The sequence below is a fragment of the Athene noctua genome, chromosome 28 (assembly GCF_965140245.1).
Source record: "Athene noctua chromosome 28, bAthNoc1.hap1.1, whole genome shotgun sequence".
Taxonomy (NCBI): Eukaryota; Metazoa; Chordata; class Aves; order Strigiformes; family Strigidae; genus Athene; species Athene noctua.
Window position 1 is genome coordinate 2,929,997 of NC_134064.1, and position 24,594 is coordinate 2,954,590.

General features: G+C 41.6%; 1 protein-coding gene across 4 annotated transcripts in view; it reads right to left on the reverse strand.

The window, feature by feature from the left end:
* The window catches only part of LRRTM4 (leucine rich repeat transmembrane neuronal 4), a 227,540-nt gene that overhangs the window by 192,141 nt on the left and 10,805 nt on the right, over positions 1-24,594 (reverse strand). The window lies entirely within an intron of this gene.

Below are 24,594 nucleotides of genomic sequence, written 5' to 3' on the forward strand. Positions count from 1 at the left end.
GAAGGACACGGACCTGCTCGGGCGGGGCCAGAGGAGGCCACGGAGATGCTGGGGGGGCTGGAGCCCCCCGGTGAGGACAGGCTGGGAGAGTTGGGGGGTTCAGCTGGAGGAGAGAAGGCTCCGGGGAGACCTTAGAGCGGCCCCCCAGGGCTGAAAGGGGCTGTGGGAAAGGGGGGGGGACTCATCATCAGGGGGGAGGGATAGGACGAGGGGTAACAGGTTTAAACTGACAGAGGGGAGATTTAGATGAGATCTAAGGCAGAAATTCTCCCCTGTGAGGGGGGTCAGGCCCTGGCACAGGCTGCCCAGAGCAGCTGTGGCTGCCCCCTCCCTGGAAGGGTTCAAGGCCAGGTTGGACGGGGCTTTGGGTACCTGGGCTGGTGGAAGGTGGCCCTGCCCGGGGCAGGGGGATTGGAACTGGGTGGTCTGTAAGGTCCCTTCCAACCCAAACCAGTCTGGGATTCATCTGTCTCACTTACACTTTGGGGCACAGCAGTGACAGGATGACTTTTGCTACTACCCAGGGCAGCACCAACCCTGGTACCACTTGGGGTTTTCAGGGAATCTCCCTCTGTAGTGGCCACTCCCCTCACGAGGAGACACACCATTTTCAGTGGGGGCTTCGAGTACATCAACTCTTGCTCCTTAAAGGCACGTGAGTTGACATCTCTGAGCACTCATTCACTGTAGTCAAATCCTACTCTTTGGTCACTAAACAGCAATTTTTCCACCCACAACCCTCAAGGAACCCAGTGACAGTCAAAAGATGCCCTGGCTTCTAATTATGTGATTCATTGCTTTAACATGGGAAAGGAAACCACCTAGGCACAAAGCCTTCTGACCCATCGTCACTTAACAGAGTAGTTTACTTCTTGACAAGACTCATGCATGAGAGCTACTTTGAGGATTAATTAATGCCTTTTTCTTTGAAATTCTTTGAAGATCAGACAGCTAACTAAACCTGTATGGGATGAGCACGAATTCTGCAATCAGATCAGACACATTTATTTCTGAGGCATGCATGCCCTTCCTTTTATTTTCTCAATAAAATCTTTTTATACTTTTTTTTAATGGAACACCATTAAAATCAGTCAGTGCCAAACTATGAGGAACAATTCTGGAAAGTACGTTCCAGGCAGATATTTATAAATTTGCTGCATTTGACAAGGAAGTGGCATTTTTTGATACTCACTGCAAAGAACACAAAAAACCCTCTAGTTGCTGTGGTTACCCTAACGATGCTATGCCCACCATAATAATCCCTGGAGCTTTCACAGACCAACGTTCTGCATTTGGGCCATATTTGTATTTTCACCTCCTCCTCTTTAAAATAGAGTAGAAAAAAATGACAAGAGGAAGAAATGAGAGTTCCTTGCAGATCTATTACCCTTAGCCTTCTGTTCCATCTGCATTCAACACAGAAAATTAAAAGTGGTAATTTTTAGTGTATGGCTTTGAACAGCAGACCAAAATCAGAGCAACTGTTAAAAAGAAGTGTGAACATGGCAGACAGGAGAGGAGCTCCCGTAAGAAAGACATATATAGTGGCATTTTCCATAAAGGGACAACCTTGCTTGACACAGAAGAACTACCACGGTATTTAAGAGCCAGGGCCTTTCAGCTCCATCACGCCAAAGTAGATCAGCTTAGGCCACAAGAAATTCTACAGCAAGATGATGAAAAATAATTTACCAAACAAGAAAGTAATCCTTTTTTCTCATGTTCTGAGACTGGTTTAAACATGAGGAATGAAATTTTCCATCTGTGCATATTTTTAAAACATTACCTATACGCTTTTTTTTTTTTTTTTTTTCCTTGTTCAGTCCTCTTTAAGGCAAGATGATCTCAATCTACGGATGTCTCGTGACAATGACTTGCACAGATTTCTTTCTTTCAGTGAAAAAAGGTATTTTTTTCTGGTATATTTTTTTTTTAGTTTCCTATCTTTCAGTTTCACTATCCCCTAATTTTTGAGTAATGAGACAGAAGAGAAGCTCCAAATAACTATTCTCCAAATCAGTCATTATTGAGAATACTTTAATCATGCTTCATCTTAGTCATCTCTTTTCTAAGATTAAACACTTCCACTCTCACTCATGCTCCAAAAAATGCTGGGAAAGCAACAACAATTAAATAGCAAATATAAATACAGAGACATTTGCAAAAGAAGTTGGATGGATTAAACTTCACTCCTGGTGTGTATATATGTGTGTGTACCACTGCATACTGCTAAATGGAATGGCTTCTCAAGGAAACACTTCAAAAATTGGTAAGCAGAGCTGCTTTGGGACGTCCAGGCACGTTGCCACATGGGCTATTTGCAAACAGCTTGTAAAACCAGAGGCAAGCCATCTCAACACATAATAGCAACTTAGGGCCTGGGAAACGCGGGGGCCCTATCTGAATAGTTCCCTCTGTTCCAAAAGCAGTGTGCCTTCAGCCTGAATGCCGCCATCTTCACGCCTCATAACACCCCCATGTCAGGACACTACACATTGACCTATTTTAGAGATAAGAAAACTGAGATCTTGGGGACTTAAGCAGCTACTGTCACATTGGGATAAACTGTTATGACCTAATTAAGAGAAAAGGCATTGTCTAAGGGAATGGATTTCAAGAAACCAGAGTTTAATTCCAATACAATCACACAGAACGGATTTGCTCGACACGCTCCGTGATCGTGGGCCAATCATTTATTCCTTCCCTCTGTATCCATTTCCCTTCTCACCGTTTCGTTCCTTTTCTTCACAGCAATTTGCAGCCAGAACAACGAGTATAAATGTACAGCACCTTGCACAATGAGCTCTTAACACTCAGCTGGGCCTGGAGGTGCTGCTACAGGATCAATAATAGTCACAAACCAGCATCACAGGACTGAAGGAACTGATGCCAGGGAACATAAAGGATACCTTTGACTATCCCTAAGGCAAAGGTGAGATCAACGAGAACCACAACACCCGGGAATATTTTGCAAACAAATCCACAACGGTAAGGAAAAAAAGCAAAATTTGCTGGGTAATTTATTCAAAACGAAGAATTCCTCCAGCTCTAATAGTAATACATAATTACAGACCATGATGGAGTATTATGTATTAGTTGGGGGTACTAATTAGTTCATGTTTGTACAGCTTCTTGAAGATGTAATGTGCTTAAGCATTATTATTAACTAAGTGGAGCATTCAGTTTTAAATTATCTTTACCATAACTCAGAGCAGTATCACCTACACTCTTTCAAAGAGCTGTGATCAGTTGAACATGGTATCTGCTGATCCTTTGTCATGAAGTAAAATTCACAGCACAAATTAGGTACTAGGAGGAAGTATTAACAGCTCCCTTGTTGCTGAGCAGATTAGAAGCGATATGGTTTACTGCTATTTTAAAGGATCCTTCTCTGAAACAGGGCATGACTTTATCTGAAACACACGAGATGGCACCAGCTGAAGCTTATCAGGTAAGATCAGACGGACTCTGGATCTGACAGAATACCAGAAGCTTCCACAGGCTTCAGAGCATTAATAGCAGATGCTTGGTACCTCTGACAACCAGGCTACCACCGTAATGAAGCCGTACAGGTGCCTTATATTGATATTACTTACAGCAGGAAAGTCAAAAGCCACTATATCTATATCGGTACTTGTCCAAGCCTGATCAACTGACTGCTCAATTACTGCAGGGGAAAAAAAATAAAATTTAAAAAAAAAATAAATCTGATATTAAGAGCTTTAATATCTGCTTCTGTGACTCAGAAAGAAAGAACCGGGAGGAAGTGCAGCATTACCATTAAGAAGGGCTTTTAATTTAATAAAATCTCCACTACACACAAGACACAAGACAAATGTAATTTATCCATCAACACCACAGGTTAATATGCTCTGAACAACCACGCCAGACAGTGCATTGCTTTAATTCTTCCTCAGTTACAGTGAAAAGAAATAAAGCTAGTGGAAATTTTCGATATCAGAGTAGCCCACTATCATCTGGAAGACAGTATATTGGTATTTATAGCTGTCAAACTCAGCTCAAAGGACACTAATGCAAGCAAACACGCCTGCATTTTTATAGTAAAAGCAAGAAGAATTATTCTTCATGAGGAGTTTCGCCAAAAATCACCTAGCTTTCTTTCAAAACTTTCACCATTTGCGATTTTTAACAGTTCTGGGAGCCGGGTAAATGATCCATGAAAAAGAATATAGCGCACATCTGTTTTATGCAAGATCTGCAGAAAATGCACCTCAGTTTTCATCTCCAAAGGCCAAGCACTTTGGTGTTTGCCCCTGGAACTTATTCAGGAGCATCCCACATTAAAAATTTCTGGGACCGAGGAGCCTGTTTCTCACAGGTGCCTTTGCCACACGTGAATGACTATTCATGGCTCAAGGTGGTTTTTAATAAAGACAGTTGTAACACTTTGTTTGTTAGTTAAAACTATCTAGCATGGTTTCATAAAGGGTTTTGGCCTCCATTTATGAAGTCAGAGAGGAGATTCATTACACAACTTGCAATCACGTTCAGTTCCTGACAGTCTATTTGTGTACATACATTACTCTTGACAGATGCTAAAATGAATGTCTCCTAAATCAAGTGCAGTGTGAAAATGAAAATCAAATATTTTATGTTTAGATGAGTCATTGCTATTAATCGCCTCTATCTCAATTCTTCTGGGAGTCTAACGCCTCAACCTTATCCCAGTGTTATTTTTCTTAACTGTATGTGAAGCCAACACGATTGAGTGGCAGATCATGCCATTTCACATCTCCCTTTGTGAGTCCAAGTTTAGACACCAACACGCAAACATGTGAGTTTGATCCAACCGATAGCGAATGGATGCATTAGCACTCCTGGTGCAGAGCTGTTCAGTTCAAACTATGCAAACAATGAGTAATGGCTAAAGAGCTCGTGCTTGAAGAAAGAGATGAGTTGGCACATTTTCAAGGCCAAATTAAGAATTTAGAAAATTGCGCTTGTGTATGTTTGCAGCAAACGCATTCATTTTTCCCCTAGATTTTCTGTCAATATGTTACAGCCATTGATGCAGCTTCGATTAATTCAACAGCATCACAGCCACTATATGCTTAATTCAGTGGTAGAGCACCTTAGCTGGGCCAAAACTCATTGATAAGCATAAAACATCATTTTAATGATTTAAGTGGCATCACATTCTCACTGGGACATAATTATCAGCGAACTCTCGCATCTCCAACTCAACAGCCTCTTCCGTATCTCACTTCGTTTCTTGCCCCTCAGTTAGAAAACCAGACATTGTGGACATAGAAACACGGGTTCTTTTTCCTTGGGTTATTCTTGATTAGTGTCTTGCACTGCAGGTAGGTTGCCCCTTGGTCACCTTCACTTTCATTAGGTTACCTGGTACACTCAGATACTCTGGGTACATTCTCTTTTTATCGCAAGGTCATCCTTTGGATAATTAGGAACACTGCAGTGTGACAACTTATTCAAGACCCCTAAACAAGTTTAACCAACCAGCGCAAAACCCAGATCAGCTCCAGAAAGGACTATAACCCTGTTAACACGGCATTGTTGCCAGGCTAACTACTCCTGCTTCTCAGCAGCCCTAACTGATGCAGCTTGAGAGCCCCGAGCGTGTTGTTACACTGCTCCCCGTTCCCAAGGCAGCTCCCCCAGTGCCAGTGGGACGCTGCAAAGCACCAGCACCCAGAGGTGTCCTTGGGTGCTGTGCTGGAAGTGCTGATCCAAAGCACAGCACGCTCCCACTCAAGGTTAGAAGCCACAAAACAAACAGCCACTGCAGTGCCCACTTTCAGACTGTGCCCCAGGAGTGATGCTTCCACGGGGAGTCACCATGCTGCAGGGTAGGTGTGGAAAATCTGAGCCGAGCCTAGGATCTGTGCAGGTACCCGTGGCAGCCAAGAGCCTGGATCAACAGCCCCGTCTGTGCTCAAATACCCCTGTTCAGTTTAGATATTAGGTCACAGGCCACCAGCATTAACTTCAGAGTCAAAATTTCCTCCTTTACCTTGAACAATTCCTTTAACTTGAGTCCATTTGTGAGCAGACTCCATAAAAATCAGGCAGACAGACAGCACGGCCTAGCACAGTGCCTGCATACAAATTCATTTATAAACTCATACGTACTTGGCCATATTGACATGACAACCTATTGTCACGTCTTCCATCAAACTGCATCATTTAATAAGTGGGTAGCTCACAACCTTGCATTCCCCACCACCCCGCAAGAAAAGCCTCCTGAAGAAGGGCAGCGCCACCACCCTGACAGGGATGGTGCCACCACACAGGAATTCATGGGAGAGCAGCGAGCTGACCTGAGCAAACCCCAAAACTCCTGAACTACTTCACTGAAAACTTGATCCTCCTCCTTCTCTACAGGCACACAGCAAGGCTAAAATCGGTAATCTCTATCAGAGATTATAACACAAAATTAATTAGCTGTTTAATTACTTACAATTTTAGGAGCAAAACCACTACAGAATCCTACACAAACATACAGATTTCATTCTGCATGGAGACAGATGAGATGATACCCACTGTGAGCCACAGTTGCCTGCTTCCTAAATGTAATATGAAAAATTCAGAGCAGCTGTAAGTAGGTTTCTTACATCAGCATTGTGAAAGTATCTCTGGACACTTAAGCCAGAAGCACCCATCTTCAAATACAATCAAGAAAATGTCCCCCAGACACTAAGAGCGACAAGGCTGAAGGTAATTCTAAAATAAAAAAGCAGACAATGCAAAAACATGATGAATAAGGAAAAAAGAGCACAGCTGGAAGAATCTCTGCTCTTCTAAAAATGGTGATGAAGGCTGCATGGTAATACTGTGAGCACTGTGCTAAGCAATTCCTCCTTGCTGGAATGAAAGTCTGTACCTTATGGCATCCAATCAAATTATGTTTCTGATCTTTAGTTGGCATTTTTATTTGCAAACTTTGTTAAAATGTAGAAATATATTGATATAGAAGCAATTCAACTAATAACGATTCACATTCAAGGAAGTGTAAATAGATACAGTTTGAAAACCATGACAAAATGCCATTATAGTTCATAAGCAAGTACCTCTTCCCTCTCAGTTACAGTGGCAACAAAAAGACAGGATCATTACTTCGAGATGACAGTTTCTAAAATACAAACGTTGGGAGAACACAGTGCACATAAACATCTGTGAGATGAGCACAGTCACAGCATAAATGCAGTAACAAGTTCCAACTATACAAGTCCAAAGAAAAGATTCCTTCGGGAAGTCACGGTCACAGCTGTGAATCACTAAGGAAATCCACATGGCAAAACCAGAGGGTTTCTGTTACCTGGCCATTTTTACCAATTCTGTATCTTTGTTTCATTTTTTGAAATGGTCTCACGACGAATCAGTCTTCTCAAATTTAGTCTCCATTCCAATTTTCCTCCCCCAAAGTATGGTAACACTTTGACTTTCAGCCCTACAAGAGCAGTTCATCTGAAAATTGAGATGCTTCAAGCGCTGCAGGAATACGGCAATGTTGAGGTTGCCCCGTACCACTTTCTTGCAGTGTTTTCATCTGTCAAATTGGCTAAAAATAGCATCCAGGTCATGCAAATAACTGGTTAAATATATGTATGCAGATGCTATAACAACAGCGTGCAGGCAACACCGATACTCTCTTGATGATTCAACTGACATAAATAACTTAAAGACTTTGCAGGAGCGGGCCTAATTCTAGCACATAAAGTACAGGAAGGTCAATAAAACATATACACGATTGTCTTTAAGCGTATTGCCTTTCTTTCTCCAAGAAATTTTTCATTAAAGCTTTAATAGCACAGTCATCCATATAGAAATAACGAATTTTTTTTTTTTTTTTTTTAATCCTTGGTTAACAGTTGATGCCCTCTAGCCAGGAATCGAGTGCAGCGTGTCACTTCTGATAGTATCTATTAGTATTACGGATACTTTTGTGGCTTCCTAGTAGCACTTGTTCACACTTGGCTAAATCAATAAGCAATTTCCCCATATGTATGTAATATACAGTAACTGTGACAGGAACCAGATGGCTTATTCTGCCTGCAATTGAGTTTAGTATTTTTACAAAAATAATAATAATAAGAATAAACAGAATTAATTTTACAGCGAGACAAAGAATACCCTTTGCTTAATTCCTCTTGTGCTCCGTACTGCAGCAATAAGCAGCCCAACAGTAACACCAGTAACAAGGGAGTGAGAATGAAGACGTGGCTGGTGCTGTCACTGCACTACCCACTGCAAAGGCCCAAGGGCCACTGGCCACCGGCTACCCAGCGCCTGCTGAAGCCCAGACCTTCCACACAAAGACTGGGGCTTGGGGGCACACCACCCCTCGTAGCCACAGGGTGACTGTCAGGTCTAATTCTTCATATTCTCAAAGGATAAACTTCCTGCGATGGCTAAAGCAAGCCCACAGAGAGCTGAAATCACCCGTGTCCGTACTGACTGCACCCCACTCAGTATGGAAGAGGGAGAAATACATTTATTTATCTGTATACAAAGCGAAACAACCCCCCCCACGGAACTCAGAAAACAACTGGCAGACCAAATTTTTGCTGTCTCTTGTTCATACGGCACGTCCAAGGACCAGGAACAACTTATTACACAAACTTAGGGCCCGAGCTCTCGAAGCTCCGACGTTTCAAGCAAGTCTCAAAGCGTTCTGAAAACTGGATTCAACTTCCTACTAGGTATGCATTGTAACTCCTAAAACACTCAAGGGAACATTCACGTTAATTATTTACAATCCACATAAACACCAGTTTTATTTTTAGATTGTCTTTAAATCTTTTTATTAAGCATTAAGGAAAATGAGATTTCTTCAATTAAAACATATTAGCCATTACTTAGAAGAAGAAAGGCCAAAGCCCATCACACATTTTAAAAAAAACAAACAACCAAACAAACAAAGAGCTCAGGCCCATAAAAGTCATGGGAGGACAGAAAAAAGAGGGGAATATTGAGAAGGAAGTATTTTTAAATGTCTCTTCTTTTCTCCTTAATTTTCCTTTAAACAACTTTGATAGCCCCCTTGTTCAAGAGCTTGGTAGTTTGGTTTCCCTTGTGCCTTTTTTCCAATCCTGTTCATGCAGTACCGGCATACGAGAGCGCTAAATGATTCCTATTTCTTGGCTCTGTGATTCTAGAAAGCATCTCATGAAACCACAGTGAGCACTGGAGAGGTAAATGTTTGCAAATGACATTTTCACATGGTTATGTGCTGCCTGCTTTTCTAAATGGCAGCAAAAGCTAAAGACTCATGTGAAAAGGGCAAATTTATTATTATTTTTCTTGCAGTAGCCTTCAGAGGCCCCAGTGGGGACCCAGCCTTGCAGACCTCAGAGCAGAAAGTTACGCACAGCCCCGTCCCAAAGAAGTTTACTCTCCAAAGTGAAAGTCCAAAGGGAAAGCTGAACTACAAGGCAAGAAGCAATTTGTTTAGATGTGAGCAGGGGTGTGAGACTTGGAGCCAGCCCCCGTGGGTCCCGAGGCAGTGCTCTCCAAAGGAATGATGCTGCTTTCCGCTTTTCTGGTTTCCCTTTTTAAGTCCAAATGGAAAAATTGACAAATCTTGCTGTTGGAGATAATCCAGAGAGCTCATATTTTCTTTTAGGTTTGAAAGGAGAGGTGAGATCTCAGTGAGGAGAGTACAGACAGATTTTGGAACATAATTTTCTCTCAAATTTCTTGATGACATAAGGGGTATTTAAGAGAAAACAGCTATCATCTGTTTGTATATGTTGAAATAAATATCAACAGCTTGGGACAGGCTGTATTATTTTGTTTATTCATTTGCATGTAATTTAGTAGAGATTGAAATAAACTGCATACACGGTTGGGATGTGCATTACTGAAGCAGATGGAGTCTTTGTGTGGGGGAATTTAGTGTTCCAGATTGTCAGCTCTGGAGACAGGACCCTCTCTGTAGCCACCAGACAGGTACAGCAGCTGTGCCGTCCCCTCCACAGAGCGTTTTAAATCTAAGGTGGAAGGAATAATTGAGTCCCTAATTCCTGGTATGTCTGTCAAAGCTGCTAAAGTACGGCTTCTGCACTGGACTATTTCTGCAAGTATTATTATTTCTTTTTGGTGATGTGATCCCATGAATCAGGTACCCAGCGCTCTCGGGGCAACACAAATGCAGAAATATGTTCACATTCATCCTTTAAGAAACTACCTGAGAATTAGCATGTGCTTTCCACGTAGGCCAGGACACTACAGAGCACTCAATCTTTTCACCTGCAGTTTGGATTTAAACTGACAAATCGGTGGTAAGATCACACAGGCTGCCTGGTGGCAGCGTCTCCTCACTTCCAGATGACACTCCCCGAGGTGTAGGCAGCACCCATCCTTCCTCGCACCCCTTCTCACCACGTCTGCCCATTCCCCCCCCAGGATGCCGGGGTGCTGCTGTGGCAGAGATGCTCCAGCTGGGCCAAACAGTCCCAGCAAGAAGCTGTTTTATCAACCCGTACCACAGCTGGGCCCAGGATTACCCTGGCACACACTTAGGAAAGGGGCTGAGTGTTTTCCACCAGGCTCTGCCTTCTCCCAAATCCTACAGTTTGTACTAGAAAGCAGCAATGACTCAACGTGTTGCAGGAGGTCACCAACAAATAAACCTGATACCATTCCTCTCCGCCTGATGCTTTGTTCCTGTTAAGCTGGGTTTTATGTGCTGCGATGACTGATTCATGAGTTGATTGTACAACGCTCAGCACCACACAAACACAGAGCGGCCAAAATGGGTCACAGCACGCACTAGTACTCCCCACCAGCATTGTAAAGAGGTTTTCAAGGTTGTTCTGTAATTTTGGGCTGGAGGAATGGCACACCCCGATTTTCATTTCTAGGCTTCGTTTCCATAAATACTTCTTGTGTCTCATTTCTGCTATTGCACATATACATAAAACTACCATTTTGCAATAAGCCTGTTCTAAAGCAGTTCAAACGAAGGGGAAGAGCGTGTCTCTCCTGAATAGCTCGTTCCTCAGATCTTGGGAGTATGCAGATAATCTCCTAATTGGCATGTTTCACTGCCCACCGTGGTGTGCTCATTAAGAGGATTCTCTCTGCACCAGTACCTGAAGGAACGGCTGGGCAGGACAGACCTGGCTTTACACCAAAGGCAACGGCCAGCGCAGGCCTGGGCACATTCGTGTGTGTTAATTAAAGGGAGTCAGGGGTGGTCTGAAGCCTTCAGTCATCCCGTGGTTAACGGAACGTCCAAAGAAAACCGGACGGGCGCGATGGCGTTTCACACCTACCCCAGATGCCTGCTGGACCCTACGCTCCAAACGCTCCCCGACATTATCTCAACTGTCTGCTAAATGGATCCCTCATGACAAAGGCAGAAACCGTACTGTTAGGCTAATGGATACGGATGGTGTGCTAAACTGAGCTGGGGTACGGCTGAATTTCTCTAATGCCTCTGAAGGAAGACAGCAATACTTCTCAGGGCAGCTCTAAATATCCTGGGAGAGATTATATTCCAGAGAACAAAGTTATTTTCTGGTGAATTTTGTACAATATAAATTCTAAAATGGGAATCAGGCTAGAGATAGGGGGTATCTGGATGGCCTAAAGAGAAAACTTAGTTTAAACCTGGTAAGTCCTGATCCTGTTGTCTGTCTACATGGTTAAAGCCATTACACAGTATTTTGGTTGGAATAGGATTCTGTACATGAGAAAGGAGATTATGAAAATCAAATTTATAAGCCAAAGGTCTGGTTAAAAGCAGAAGAGGAAAAAGTTGTAGAAAGACACGGAAGCCTTATAGACTAGCCTAGGAAACACAAGTAGAGAGATACTGCACAGACAACAGGGGACCTGGCTGGCTGTGAGACAAATATTGTATCTCATGGCATAGCGGGTCACTAGCTGGGAACGGGGTGGGGGGAATAAACCCAAATATTACATCTCATGGCATGGTGGGTCACTAGCTGGGAACAGGGGGCATAAACCCACCTATGGCCAAAGCAGTGTTTTTCACATGGTGTGTAAGCTGAGAAGAAACCTGAATGGTGAATGGAGGGAGAGAGAAAAAGCGGTGAGAATGAAGAGTCCTTTTTGTTGTATCCTGGTGACTGAAGGTGTTTCAGCCCAGAGCACACAGTTCCTGAGCTCAGATACAAGGTCACACTAACGCAGCAGCATCTGTAATTGCTCCAGAACTGCCCCATGTCATGTCAGCTTGGAGCACATGCTGTGAGCTCAGCTTTGTCTCCACTCGTCTGTATAGACCTGCACTTAATAAAATTGAGGGACAATTTGATCACCATTTGTCTGTGTTTTTACAGGCTGTTTAGACAGCCCGTTCACTGTAGCAGAGCAGTCTAAAAGCGTATACAGCATCTGGAGTAGGGGGAACAAACTCAGCAGAGCCTCTATGATGCTACACTGCAATAAATATAAATTATTGCTATGAAAAGCAAAAATGGGAAGAAAATCATGATCAGACTTTTAATGGATAAAGTATTTCTTTTCTAGAAAATTTAAGATAGCCTTGTAAAACACAATATCACTTCAAACTGCCTTTAAAAAAGATAAAAATGGACAGCGATAGAACAGCAGCAGCTTTTTCTAAGGATCCTTACCACAAAGAAATCTGGCAAGTTCAAGGACCTTCCTTGAAGAAATCAGCCGAGGCTCAGGGGTAGGTAAAAAGACATGCCAAATAAAAAAAGGAGGGAAGGGAGGAAAGAAACTCTTCAGATGATAAAACTTCAAATGGATGAAGAAGTTAAAATAAAATAAAAAAAAAATCAGAACTGACTCACTGGAAGGGAGACAGGTGGCAAGCAAAGCTCCTAACAGCTCTCTGTTTGATATTCACACTGTTGTCTGTTTCAAAGATGATGATGAAATAGTCCCAAGCAAAAGCTTTTAAAAGGAAACAAAGCAAACCTTGCATTCATATAATTAGCAATCAACACAAGGAGAGAGGAAAAATATTTAAGTGCCTACCTGAAAGAAAACGAATATTGCAGTGCTCTGAAACAAAGCCACAGCCTAATGCACAGGGAGAACTAGCCATAAACACCAGCTTTCCATGAGATCACAATATATAAATATTGATTCAGTAAACGTAAGCAGAAAGAAAAGCCAATTTTTTTTCTCTTCCCATTTTTGAAAGGTCTGTAAAGACTCTGGAATTCAAAGAACAAATTGTGCATGTTATCTGTAAGTACCATATCCATACATAACTGACACATACACCACCACATACTTTGCTCTTCTATAAACACAGCTACTCACAAGTGGGGCTTTTTTGGCAGTAACTACTTCACTTGAATCATTTCTGTCACTGAAGAAAATACCGCATAGTATTTCTCCTACTTTGGAGAGGAATGATGGTCTTGTAGGTGCACCGGTTTTGTGGTTTCGAGTTTGAACACTTCCAGAGCTTTCCTCATGGCAGACAAATCAAGTCTCATTGCCAGACTTGCATTTTCCACATGACCCCGTCTTGCTCTGATTTACAGAATCACAGAATCACCCAGGTTGGAAAGGACTTTGAAGATCATCTAGACCAACCGTTACCCTCGCACTGACCGTTCCCAGCTACACCATATCCCTAATGTTTATGCAGGAGACTGGACCTCCACCATGACTGCACCCAAAGCACAACATGAAACAGATAAGCAAACACTTTCAGGAGTTGCCTCTACCCTCCCACCTACTCCTGGATGCTCTGTGTTAGTGCCAGTCCTTGGCCAGCCCGAGGCCACGCTCCCATCTGTCATCCCCTCCCTGATGACTTTGTACCTTCACTGCAAAAATATCCTCGTTGGTATGAAGGTGCCCCAAAGCGGTGCAACACCATAAGCTGTAGTGAGACGCAGCTCTCCATGCTCAGGGGGGAGGCAGCGAGCATTTTAACTACAACAAGTGACACAAACACGCAACTCCTACATTTACAAAGTCCAGAATGATGTCAAATATCCAAAACGAGACTACCAGAACAGAGCTGGCTCTTCACAGTGTCATCTTAGACTAGATATTAGGAAGGATTTCTGTGCAGAAGGGGCTGTTGGGCGTTGGAATGGGCTGCCCAGGGCAGGGGGGAGTCCCTGGGATCCCTGGGGGGGTTGAAGAGTCGGGCTGAGCCAGCGCTGAGGGATCTGGGGGAGTTGGGAACGGTCAGGGTGAGGGTCATGGTTGGGCTGGAGGAGCTGCAAGGGCTTTTCCAACCCAGATGATTCTGTGATTCTATGATCTTCCAGACTGGGACCTGGTGAACTGTCAGATCCCGGAGCCTCTACTTTTAATTTCAGTATCAGATATGAACAATTATAAATTATGTTTTGTTCACTGAATGTTTCAACCTAGTTTCCCCAGATCAGTGAGCTGCTGTTTCTGTGAAGTAGGCGTTAAGTTTTCTGAGGTTTCTATTTGCTTTGTGACTACAGCTCATTTGAGTATGTTTCAGATCTGCCATGCATTTGTAAATAGCTTATCAAGAATTAATAATTAATACACGCTGTAAGAAATTATCAGAAATCACATGTGACCTCTTATTTATGTGCTTATCCTGTTTTAAAATTCATCAATGATTAACTAGTACTTTTTAAACCTCTTACAAAATGTACACACAGCGACTAATTAATTGCTATATTAAGTCTGAAATCTGGCTAACCCATACCCTGTCTTACCGGCCCACGCAGTGGAGTCAAAATAACAACCAACAGAGGTGAATTGTAAAAACAATATATTAAAAAACCCACCAAAACTAAAGGGAAAATGTGAAAACATTAGGCTTGGTTTTGTTGGTTGGTTTGTTGTTTTTTTTTTCTCAGTTGAAACACATTTTCCTTTGGGTTTATTACTATTTTTTTTATTTTTTTTTAAAAAAAGAGCCTTTGTTGGAAAAGAGACCTTGATGTAACCAAACAGGAATTTAACAGTGTAATTTCAAGTATGTCAGTGAAAGAACATATTCATGTGCTAATTTAACTTCACGTCCATGATAATAAGCACACAACAAAACTTAAACATTACCGCTATTATGCTACTAAGAAACATGGTTTAAAGGCTGGAGAACCAGGCAGGAAACCCACTGATTTCAGTTCTTAAATGGAACACACTTTAACACCGGTCTGCAGGTCACTTAGTCCCTCTGTTCCTCAGCTCTCTGCAATTGGGATAAACCATGTGTGCACATCACATTAAAAGCTTTTCGAAAAAGTCACCAAAATTATTTTCTATCACAACACTCCCCGAGAGCATTTATTTTGGAAATAAAATCTAGTAATGGGATAAAAATTATTTTGAAAAGCGGTGTTGTATGTTCTGAGCACGTAACGCTGGCCCAGCTATTTGCTGCACCTGCACTTAAACACCCCCAAACCCCTGTGTGCGGGCTGGCACCTCTGCACATCCCCAGGGCAACATGCCCGACCTTCCTCTGCAACAGTCGGGTTTGGCAAAGGTTTTACCTCAGCTCAGGAGCTCAAAGGACAAACCCCAAACATACAAATACCCCATTATCCGTTAGTCGTCGTCACAGCTGAGAAAAACATGCACTTAAGCCATGAATTACTGTCACAAGGTATTAAGAAATGTACACGAAATAATTGTGTATTCTTCTACTACTATAGTCAAGTAGAACCATTAAGAAGCTTCCACAGAATCTTTCTACTGCAAGTTTTGTAGGTAGAACCAAGCAAACAAATGAAAAAAATATCTACTTGTACAGAGCAAAGTCTAATTTTACTATATATTTAACCGGCCCACAACACTACTCACATCCCTGAACGCTGCTGGAAGGAGAACGTTGCTCTCCAAGACCTCTCCACTTACAACCAGCTTACAATCTTCCCTGTTTTCAGTGTATTTTTGTATGGTTGTTCTCATTTTTAATGTTCCGACAGGGAGACCCTGTGGCCAGTGTGACCCTGTGGTCAGCACAGTCATCTTCTGCAATACAGATTTTACCTCCTCACTTCCCTTGCTCATGCTTCTTTCTCACAAGTAATCATCTGTGCTGTATCCCAGCACTGCCAGAGTCCCTGGACAAGATTATTTCTTGAATTACGAGGTAATATAGCTGTGTCTGTAACCCAGTGGCACTCCTCTCACTGCTTCCTGTGGACTTGTAGAAATTTCAGTGAACATCACTTTGTTTTTTTCCACTTGTTCATCCATCTCTGGAGGAAGTTCTACTGTGCCCATCACCTGAATATTTGATTGTTGGATCAATATTTGAAGGCCAGAGCAACACTTGTGAAGTTGCTAGGACATCTTCATTGTGAAGAAGATACTTTATGTGAAAAATAATAAACTTCAGTGCCAGATTTGTCACCTTGACAAACTCTTCGCCTTAAAGAATTGCCTTTATTACAATCCTGATCTTGAATTAGACATTCAGAAGAGCCATATATTTAAGGCACACATCAGCTTTTCTCTTCTGCTGCTTTTTGTTAAGAGGTGCACACACACACACACGTATATATAGTATAAAATATCTCCCACTGTTAACACCCTGCTTCAAATTGATCAGTGATGCTTTCAAACCCTGGGTCTCTACCTTTACTAATCAAGACACCAGAAGAGCTCTGCCTGCTTGAGAAAGGTGCTTTAAAGTAGGACAAAGCACTATTTGACCGAGCCTGCTTTTAACATCCATCTTTCTTCCCTTCCCTCTCCTTCCCTTCCCAAGTGCTGGCGTGGTGTCGGAGCTGCGGCAGGGAGCAGGGACTGAGCCACCAGCTGGACATGTGTCCCATTTGGGAAAGATGCAGGAAGAAAACTGCCCTTGTGTATCAAAAACCCAAGAGTATTCCCTAAAAAAAAAAAAAAAAATTTAAAAAAAAAAATTAAAAAAATAAAATTAAAAAAAAAAAATAAAAAGGTTGGCAGCGGGCAGGGAGGATCTGAAGGGAAAAGTGAAATCCAGGCTGAAATTCAGTAACAGGAAACTAATGTACCTCAAATAACAACCCTGCTGGCAACAGTAAAAGGAATGAATAGGAAACAGTGCAGCTCTGGATTATAAATGAACATATTGCTATTTTATACATACATATATACATGGGAATGAATGAGAGAAAAGCCTCTTTATTTCCTTTGAGCTGAATTCAGCCGTATGCTGCTAGTCTTGATTAATACTTAATCATTACTTAAGACAGTGAACGTGAAATAGTTAAATCATTCAAAGGCTTTGGGGTTTTTTTGAAATAGAGGAGGCAAGATTAAAACTGTTCTGCACATCCTGCTGAAGGGAGGGAGTTAACACTTGCTAGAAATGAAGAGAAATCACTTCCATTTTTTCACCTGACACATTTTCAAAGGGAATAATATTTTTTCCCTTCAAGTCCTGGTATTCCTTCTTACTGATGATCTAACATGCTGTTATATCTAAAACTAAAAGACAGATTGTAAGGCCTTTCAGGTAAGGATTTTATAGTAACGTTCTGTGTCTATGAGATACCTCACAAGGTAGGGCCTTGACCATGAGCAGGAATTCTAACTACCACTGCAATGAAAAGAGGTAGAGGGAAGTCAGCCTATTTAACCCTGACTAAAATTGCCACTTTTCTTTTTAAGTGAAAAAAGCATTTTCTATTCAGAAAGCTCCATAGGAAACATCCATTCATGATAAAACTCTATAAAGATAAGCACTTAGAAAAAAAAGAAAATTCTTGGGTTAGTCATAATTGGCTGGTTGGTTTTTTGTTTGTTTTTTTTTTTTTTTTCTGAAAACAAATACTTTCAATTTTGCAGGTTCAAGTTTTAATGATGATATAAAAACCCCAAGATGTTTCTGGGAAAAAAAAGTAATTCACAAAACGTGTCTTTTTGTTGTCTTGCAATAATTTTTTCCCAGCTCTACTGGCCAGGGTATGACCCGCAATGAAGCCTCTGATAAAAATTTAAGAAATTAAAACCTGAAATGCAATTCTCAAATCTCATAGAGATTTGCAAGCACCTAGGAAGAGCACATCAGTCTCATCCTTCTCATTTTAGAGATGGAAAAAGAAAAGAAGGGAGCTGACTTTATACGCCCAAAATTAATCGTTAGTCCAGTGGCAAAGGCTGAAGAAACCCCAGTATGTGCAAATTCCGGGTCTTACCTGTCGGATAAAGAAAAAGATGAGTAACATCCTCCTCCCTTGCAACGCTCTGGTAGTGAACTGCTGACCTCGGCTCCAACCCTCGACCTGCTCCAGCGCTCAGCTAAGGCTGCAGCCCCCAGCCCCTTCCCCCCGCTCTCCCTTTGGCCACATTCCGCTGTCCCAACACCCAATTACTTGATTAGGATTTATACGGCCACCAGATTTGCACTGTGGGGATCCATTTTAATTGTAGGCCTCTGAGCAGACAAGCCTGTGCTCAGACACTGGCACACTCCACTGTGTGACCGGAACGTGTGGCTGAGCTATAGGGGAGATACCCAACGGAGAGTTCCCACAGCGCACCCGCAGGCTCTGCGCCCGCTGATGGAGGAAGGTCAGCAAGTGTATCAGTGTCATCTCTTCCAGAAGATGGCAACTGCCACTTTCCTCTCAAATTGCCAGTTTTTAAAATGATAAGAGAGTACAGTCGATTGCAATGTCAGAAACACCTTGGAGTTGCACATGAGGAAAAAAAAAAAAAAAAGGGAGAAAGGAAGAAGAAGGGAAGAAGAAAGGAAGGAAAAGGAAGGAGAAAGGAAGGAGAAAGGAAGGAGAGAGAAAGGAGAGAGGAAAAAAAGAAGAAAAAAGAGGAAAAAAGAAAAAAAGGGGGGGAAAAGCGCTTAAAAATTAAGCCACTAATATATCCACTCATATGCATACAAACCCAAGGATACATATGTAAATATTTGAAGCCTCACACAAATTCTTTATCTGTAGCTCTTGAAAACTAGAGGAATGGTTAACGAATAAAGTAACAGGGAATCCTATGAAGATTATAGAAAGTGTAAACAATAAAACAGGTTAAAAGACACCCAAGTAAGCCGGGTGCTAAATCTGACTTTCCAAATCAATACGGAAAGATACCACTGAGAAGTATCACACGGTACTTAAGATATAATTTAGGCAATGCTGAGAGCTATGTAGAAGGTGGAAAGATGTGTGTTTTAAGAAGAGAACAGCGTGATGAATTGAGACAGGGAGAAAGATCTGGGCACCGAAGGAGCTCAGAAGTACTACAAGATGCTTTTAAATGGAGTTTGATCCTGCGCAGCATTTCAGTGATCCCTGACTGTTGCAGCGAGCGAGAGCTGAGCTACCTCCAGGAAGTGTTTTCTCAATTACCACCCTCTTCTGACACCAACTTTGAATCCATCTTCAGCGGCTTATTGTGCCAAATTAATAGGAGAAATAAAACCAGTACAATTCCTGGACTCATCAATGATTTCTAATTAATTAGCTATAACTGGAACATTTGTTAATTCTGCAGAACCAGACAGACTTGGGATCTTTGACAAACACCTTCATTTTTTTTCACCTCAGCTCCATTTGCAAAATCTTGCATTTACATATTTTAGGATAATACCTATGCTTCAAGAGCCTGTTCTCTTATGGGTGTGTGGCTAACTGAACAAACCATTAGCAATCACATCGCCATCGCAGCAGTTTATTAAAAGCAAAACAAGAAAATTCCACGTAGTTGAGGCCAACAACACACGGGATTTGGGGAGTGGGGGCTGAAGGAGCCTTTTCTTCAGGCTGTTTTCAAGCAAGCAAGCTAAAAAGGCCTGTTAGAGTTGGGCAGCAGACATGTAACTTGTTAAATTACACTAAATACGGAAGGAAACTTTCAGAACTCACACTAATATTAAAATATAATAACAGAAACAGGAGTGGGCCTGTTTCAGCGTGCAAGATTCCACCTGATTTGCTGTGGTTTTCATTTGGAACTGCTCTTTGGTGAGCTGGATAATATCCACAGATATGCTCAGCCACACATTACAGCTCAGACACATCGTCCTCTCAGATTACTTTAATGTCATTGCGGAGAAAGGAATGATTTTAACAGCTGGACAGGTTATTTTTCACTGTGAAGGTTATTAACCTTTGGAACAAATTATCAGAGAAGCAGAGTCTTCTCTCTAAGTTCTCAAGCGACTCTCAGGAGGCACTTTTTAATGCAAATAAACTATTTGGTTTATAAACAGTGTAACTTTGTGAAGTTTTGTGGCCCTTGATGAAGGCAAAACAAAAAGGCAAAGCAGATGGCTAACTGCTTCTTCTCCACTTAATTTTTTTATGTGTATCAGGGTAAAATGTTCTCCCTCCATTAGACATGAAAGGGAGTGAAATACGAAGTGTTATGCCTACTTTTTACTTATAACCTATGTGGAAAACTCACTGAAGGAATATTAATTCTGGTCTCTTGTCTATTACAGAAAAACAAAGGAGTCTGGACCTTGTTCTGAGAAGCTAATGTAATAAATATTTGGGAGCTAATAAATAGAAAAAGGTTAATCAGTTCCTCAGATTGTCAAAGCTTTGTGCACATTGGGACTCAATATATTCAACAAAGAAAAGGCAGCAAAGAAAATACCCATAGATTTTGTTTTCAAATAGAAATTTCTAAGAATTTAGAATTGCCAGTGGGTTGCTTCCTTCTTTGATTTGTACAGTTTGTGTTCCAACTGCAAAAACACACGAGCTGCCTTCATTTCCCCATTTCACTTTGCATGTGACATTGATGGGGCTTTTAAAGGCAGATGCTTAATGTATGATTTAGGGGCTCTGGGAAAGAAAACGATAATTCTGGGGAAAAAAATGGATCCGAAGTTTACATTAAAATCATGCAATTCCCTGCACTGCAGAAAACTACTGGGACCAGGGAGCACCTGAGTAACTGTAAGTAAGTCTCTGTTGCATCTGAATATAGTATAGACATTTTAAAAAGAACTAAATAGGCATGTTCTAATACCACACCAAGACAAAGCAGACCACTTCAGACCGGCTTTTATGCTAGGAACAAAACAGACTCAGTAGGAGTCCCTTAAGGCTCCAGACAATACTTTCCTCTTTCATGCTGGAGTAGCAGCTAAAGCCCCAACCCTATTCTGTGAGCCACCATGTAGGAAGAGAGTGAAAGGCAATCCTCCCAGCTGACCCTCGGTGTAAGTAGATGGGAGGGCAAAGACTACAGGAGGAATTTTCAAAGACTTAAGGATCGGTTTCAATGCTCAAATTCTAATGAAAGTCAACGTAACCTTGCTTTGCTTTTGACAGTCTGCCAGTTTGCAATGAAACGATCTCTCCCAGCTCACACAATAAATTAAAAGCGGAGTTTAAAACGGTTCCTAAATCTCGAGGCCTCCAGCCATAGCCGAGTGGTGGATCACCTTGCTTTCCAGATTCACAAGGAAGAAGGACATCCTCCAGTCTTGCAAAGAAAGACTGAGCTTCCCACGTAGAATCTCTCTCCTATATATTCTTGAATGTTACTGAACTCTGAATTGTTCCTGTCAGCATGACACATCTGTACACTCAAAGAGTTCAAGTAAGAAAGTCATACAGTTTCTTCGTATAATTGGAAGAGTAAGAAGGATCCAGAGTAGCAGACCAAGATCGAGCCTTAGGTTCTGGCACAAAATGGAGCTGTAATCAGCGTGCAGACCTGCCTTAAAGGGGAACAATGCACAAGTGCCTAATGGGATTAGGCACAACACAAGCCTGAGGATGTTCCCACTATCATTTCTACCTCATTCTCACACACATGGGACAGAGCTGCTCTGAAGCTAGGGAACATCAAGAGTTGAGTACAGAGCTTTGTACAAATTCTTGGTCAACTTCAGTATTTGTAGCATTTTTTCCTTCTTGGTACTAAGAATGGAAAGAACTGTAAGCAGAGTTTTGTTTCTGAACAACGTGTGTAACCTTCTGAAGTAGTTCTGCCTTTTGCCAGCTAGAGCACAGCAATTACACACCTGCCAGGGGAGGGCCTACAACGTGGGAGCCACAGAGGAAAACAATGGTGAGAACACTGAGGCTTCTACTTGCACAAAATCTTGGATGAGACGTGACATTATCGATGGAAATAAAGTTACTACTTAAATGTATTACTCTTAGGACTTGTTCTGCGTGTTCTGAAGTATGTTTATGTGCGTGTGTGTATATACACAGACACTGAACATCTGCCCTGACCTTCAGTACTCCTTAGTACACGTTCTGCTAAATTAAAAAGATAATAATGACCCAGAAGAATAATTTCTCTCATCTTTACATCATGTGAGAAGTGCACAGTAATTAACTAGTCTTTAAGAATGACACTGTCGATTATTTCAGGACAATCAAATAATAGCAGAGAAATGGAGTCTGAATGGAAAGGATGGTGTCAGATGTACAGTTTAAACAATAGCTGTTTTGCCTGTCATTCATACCAAATTACTGCAGGAGGGGGGAAAGAAAAACTATTTATAACCTGTCAGTCTCAAGAAACCACAATTATGATGATTTAATTAACACATGGAGAGGCTTCAAGCAATCACATCGTTCTAAATTTAAGAAGTAGCACATTTCAGGCCCAAGATGATTTAGAACATTAACAAATGCTAGTTGAACCAGGGCAAGAATTTGATGGCCTTGTTGGTTCCTTTTAAAGCATCCATCACGGCACAAAGATAATCCAAATGGATGTGTTAGTGAAAGATGAGAGCAGTGAAGAATCATCTGGGGTTTCAGAGGCCATCACACAGAAGGAGAAGCTGATTTTTAATGAGAACTGAGTTTGAAAATGAGCAGAAACACACAACTCAGAGCTATTCATCAAAGACACTCTATGCACTGGAAAAGTCTGGAAAAAAATTGAGTTAGGGTCTATGAGAGTGCGAGGCACGAAGAACGAGACTGACCTTCCATGGAAGCTTGTGCTCAGTGCCAGACAGGTCCTCCCCTGGCCTGATGCCCTGGAGTGAGTTTTAACCTGCGCCCCGTGCAACCACAGAACATGGGAGGGGCTTTTCACTGCACAAGGCTGCGAGGGGGAGTCATCCAGCAAACAGAATGTTGTCAAAGGTTTCTGAAAACCTGGATCATCTCCTGCAAGTAAATCACCCTTCATGTCTCCATTTCCTCTTTCTAGGCCCTACTTGTTTAGATTAGCTGCTCTGTCCTATTCTCCCAAGCACAAAATAATTCCTTTAATATTTTCATATAGTAATTAAAATTGAGAGTTGTCAGCTGGTGCCCAAATACAAATACCACAGTAATAATACTACCATGACATTGAGCTTACCTTCTTTCACTTTCTATTGCCTGCTTCTTAATTGGATTAAAATACAAGTAACATACAGGAAAAGCCTACTTCTTCCATACAGGAGAAAAAACTTGATGAGAGCTTACACAGAAAAAAAAAAATAAAAAAAAAATACAATGAGCCTTCTGCTTTAAAACTGGTCCTTACATTGTCTGTCAAAAACTGGAGATCAAGATTGCTTTTTCTACAATGTATATTTATATTAGTATGCGGTTGGAAGCACTGTGCACATACCCAATGCTGAATGTATCAAAAGATCTTTGTACACTACATAATTACTAAGCTCTGCCTGTTGTGATGAAGGACATGCCACATTCCTACAATGCATTTAATACAAAGTGACTTAACAACCATCTAATTTTTCTCCCGATGTAACACTTTTGCAGCCCAGTTGCAATGTTTGGACAGAAAATACTAAGTATTTTTATGTGACAGAAGAACTTACAGAATTCAGTATCAAATCAAGATTAAGGTCCGTCTTCCCCATTTAGGTCATGCCCATACAAGCACATAACGTCACCGGTCCACACCTTTGATCATAAACAAACCGATCATCAAAGTTTTCCCCATAGGTTAAAAGCAAAAATATTATTTTTCTTTTTATTGTTGTGTATTTCAGAGGAAACTGTGTAATATGGCGATGGTGAAAGAACAAAAAAAAAAAAAATAATGGAACGTTCACAGCAAAGATCATGATCTACATGATAGAGGAAGTAAAAATTAGGATGTTACTTGTTGGATGAGTTTTGAGAACTTCACATTAAAAGTGCTATGCAAAATGTCTTTGCTTTTTTGTCGCACAGAGGATAGAAGACAAAGAAAAGGAGTTCAAGCACCCTCACAAGTCCCATAATTTTCTGTAGGAAGCTGAGAGAGACACAGCTTTGGACCACAAAGCTTGTAGGAAAGACTCTGGCTTGCCAACAGTCATGAACTTTGCATGTTCTAGCCAATTATACTGAAATGTATCTACAGAACCACAAAAATAATTTAAAAAATGGTTTGCATGTATCAATCTGCAGTTGAACTAAGAAACAACGGTGAAGATTTTTAGCTAGGATATACCCCAGATGGTGAGAGATTATAGAGGAGCAGCATTTGCTGGCCTTTCCAGCTTTCCCCATTCTTGCAGGTGGAACAATTCCCATTCAAGTGCCCATGACAACAGCATGACTGATACATCTGCCAGGAAGAGCTTTTTATGTCCTTGCGCCTTCAAAAGGCAAAGACAAAACAAATTCCTTAGGCCAAGAAGCCAATATTCCCATCAAGTAACACCCCCTCACGCCATTCCTTCGCCTCATACTCCGGCTTCTAATGAAGTTGGAATATTGCAGCTAGGAACAGAGACAACAACTCCCAGGAAATCCCTCAGAATTGATCCAGTCATCTTTTTGTGTA